The sequence below is a fragment of the Notothenia rossii genome, assembly GCF_949606895.1.
Source record: "Notothenia rossii genome assembly, chromosome: 6".
Classification (NCBI taxonomy): domain Eukaryota; kingdom Metazoa; phylum Chordata; class Actinopteri; order Perciformes; family Nototheniidae; genus Notothenia; species Notothenia rossii.
Genome location: NC_136909.1, coordinates 86,730,619 through 86,734,580, shown reverse-complemented (window position 1 = coordinate 86,734,580; position 3,962 = coordinate 86,730,619).

The window sequence follows — 3,962 nt, the reverse complement described above, 5'->3', positions numbered from 1 at the left end:
GGCCATACTCACGCTGCCCTCAAATGAATTGAGATGTCCACACTAATGATCTTTAGCAAGTGTGCAGAGCAGTGTTGATTTAAAAAAGCAATTTGAAGATTGGATATGTAAATGAATTCCAGTTTATTTGTAGTATTCTCTATTTTTCTTGTGAGATTTGGTGGCATCAATGTGTGCATTTGATACAGATAATGGAGCAGTTGCTTTAGGGCCACAGTGTAGGCCTATATCCCTTAAGGTCAAATAATGAGATCCTCGAGCTCCGCCCCCCTCTCGCACCTCCAAACAGAGCCCCCCCACATATCAAATCCCAACTTAACCCCTGCTAACAAGTAACATGTAATGTAATGTAAACACTAAAGGGAACAGCAGAAGAAGAAGTAAACAGGAAGTTGTCTTATATCATACAAATCAAGAGATAGATAAGTCCCTTTTGGTCTCCATCTTTATTTGAATTTAAAAACGAAGCAATTGGAAACATAATTGTAAAATGGGCTGTGAGGTGCTTTAGATTTTTAGATATCCTTTGGGATTTATGAAGGTTCAAATTAATCTTATCTTAAATAATGAGAGGCACAAACGGGGGCTTCTTCTTCTTCTCCTGTTCCCAGGACTGCTGGGAGCTTATTAACAGATTTAGCTAAACCTCTTTACAGAGTCATGATTACCGTCTGAGCTCAGTTAGTTTAGTCCCAGATAATTTAAGCCATCTTTAAAAACTCCCGACTACTTTAAGTGGAGGAATTCACATTTCTGCAGGTTCTGAGCAAACATGACCCCAAGGACGATGTTTGAGTTACACCTGCAGTGCGGTCAGCCTCGTTGCACAAGAGCGATCACAGGCTATTGAATAAAGGAAGATATCATCTGTGAAAAAGCTAAATTGGATCCGGTCCAGGTCTGAAACCTGATGTGCTGCCCATGATGTGATAAAGCAGCGGGGCAGAGGACATCCTTGAACAAACTTAAAATGTCACCTTTAACACACATTGGAACAAAACCATTTAAAGTGCGCTACATAGAGAATTTGCTCAACAATGACCGGTGCATGGCCGATATTTATTATTAGTTTAATGTAACCTTCCTAAAGTTTATATAAGGGCATGCACGATGGGCCACATGCAAATACCCTGGCACTCGCCCAAGATTTGTGGAGAAGCTACTAATAAAGATTGTGAGAAGAAAAACTGTAGCAGGAGTGAAATGGAGGTACAAATGTAGGGCTTTCCCTTTCCTGTAGTGTGTTCTATAGGTTTCAGTGCATGTAAACGGTCTGCAAAGGCTACAAAACCCAAAGTTCCGGAACACAGTGACATCACTATGGAATACTCGCTCTCCTATTGGCTAGCGCTCCGACACATTGTATGTGATGTGTGTGGGCGGGACATCTCTAAGCGGTTGACCAATCACAACAGAGCCGGCCAGCTAACCAATCAGAGCAGACTGGGCTCTGGTCAGTGGCACAAGGTTGTGATTGGCCCCGGTGCAAATATTGTTTTGGGGCCCCCCATCGCCCCAAACATAAGCGCACGCTGATGCGGTCACACACACGCACAGACACACACAACCACTCATAAGCGCCACATGTAAGCTATCAATAACAGCCTGCCCTGGCCTCTGACCACCACAGCCTGACAACGGCACAGCGAACTAATCACACAATCACTTTACAGAAGACGATGTATGACAAAAGAAAACTGTCTAATTTCATCAGTTTAGCCGTTACATCTCGTTGTTCTCTCTCGTCCTTTCTCTTTTGAGCGCCGCTCTTGTGCTTTGGTTTGCACAAAGGCTTGCCAAAATGCTGCAAAACTTGCTGCTGCTAGCTACAGTACCTATAACTTTTGAGGTTGATTAAACGCATCGCTCGTCACGCAAGGTATCACATGACATGAGAGGGAGCAAGGTCATTAAACAGACAAATTAAATGTATTTAGGTCGAAGGTTTACTTCGAAGACTGCATGAATCGGTCCATGCCATTGGGGCCCCAATGGCATTGACATGGTACGCCCCTGGCTCTGGTTTCAAACAGAGGGTGAAAAGAGGTGCTACAGCACAGGCAGTATGAGAACAATAAAGGGCTTTTTGAACATTAAGGCATGGAGACATGTAGAGACACTACATACTGATATACACCTGAACATCAGCAGGAGAGGACTCTTTAAAGTAGAGACACTACATACTGATATACACCTGAACATCAGCAGGAGAGGACTCTTTAAAGTAGAGACACTACATACTGATATACACCTGAACATCAGCAGGAGAGGACTCTTTAAAGTAGAGACACTACATACTGATATACACCTGAACATCAGCAGGAGAGGACTCTTTAAAGTAGAGACACTACATACTGATATACACCTGAACATCAGCAGGAGAGGACTCTTTAAAGTAGAGACACTACATACTGATATACACCTGAACATCAGCAGGAGAGGACTCTTTAAAGTAGAGACACTACATACTGATATACACCTGAACATCAGCAGGAGAGGACTCTTTAAAGTAGAGACACTACATACTGATATACACCTGAACATCAGCAGGAGAGGACTCTTTAAATTAGAGACACTACATACTGATATACACCTGAACATCAGCAGGAGAGGACTCTTTAAAATAGAGACACTACATACTGATATACACCTGAACATCAGCAGGAGAGGACTCTTTAAAGTAGAGACACTACATACTGATATACACCTGAACATCAGCAGGAGAGGACTCTTTAAAGTAGAGAAACTACATACTGATATACACCTGAACATCAGCAGGAGAGGACTCTTTAAAGTAGAGACACTACACACTGTTATACACCTGAACATCAGCAGGAGAGGACTCTTTAAAGTAGAGAAACTACATACTGATATACACCTTAACATCAGCAGGAGAGGACTCTTTAAAGTAGAGACACTATACTGATATACTGCTGAACATCAGCAGGGGAGGACTCTTTAAAGTAGAGGCACTACATACTGATATACACCTGAACATCAGCAGGAGAGGACTCTTTAAAGTAGAGACACTACATACTGATATACACCTGAACATCAGCAGGAGAGGACTCTTTAAAGTAGAGACACTAAATTGCTACTTTTAGTAGCATCTCAGGGCTCCAAGCTAACTAATCCATGGATGATCGGAGAGTGATTAGTCACCTGTCCGTCAAAGGATATTCATCACAAACCATATGTCTTTATTAGATGACAGTCGTCAAAACTGCTTTTCAGACAAAAAAGTCCCGTGCATACCTCGCAGAAGCCCTGCGATTGTTATCAGAAATCTATCATCCATTGCGACTGCATTTTTCAAATTCACTCGACCAAGTCAAAGTTAAAAGGCCGGGGGCAGAGCCGCAATGTACACCACACCTTACAATTGACGAGGGGAATTCAAGAGTTCCTTTTACACAGTAATTTCAAGGGCCGGTGCTTTGAGGGAACAGCTGATTACCCCACCTACACTGAGGGTGTTCTGTCCTCAGTGTAGATCAAAATAGAGAAAAGTACAAGGTACAGAAAATGGTGTCGAGCAGAGCTGTAAACATGCAGTCAAAACACAACTTAAGGACAATATGCAAGTCCTTAAGGAGCAATATAATACAAAAATAAGAGGGCATTTGTTCCTACATCTCGTATTGCATAAGCCCATAGAGTGGTGCAGGAATGAGTCTTAAAACCTGGGAATGACTCAGCATTTTACCACTCAGTATTTGGTCGTTAGCCTGACATAAGGTCTGTGGTTAAAACAAGCTGAAGATGTTTGAACCTTTTGTTCTACGACATAAAATACGTCAGCAAATGTACCCACTAGTGGATAAAAAAACAGAGGTTGCTAACAAGTGTCTAAATGAGACGATTAAACGTCATCACGCCCAACATTAGCCACCTTTAGCTTAGCGGTGGTGACGTGAAGTCATGTGACCGTGCTGTAGTTCCTTTATAGCCCACCATTAGCC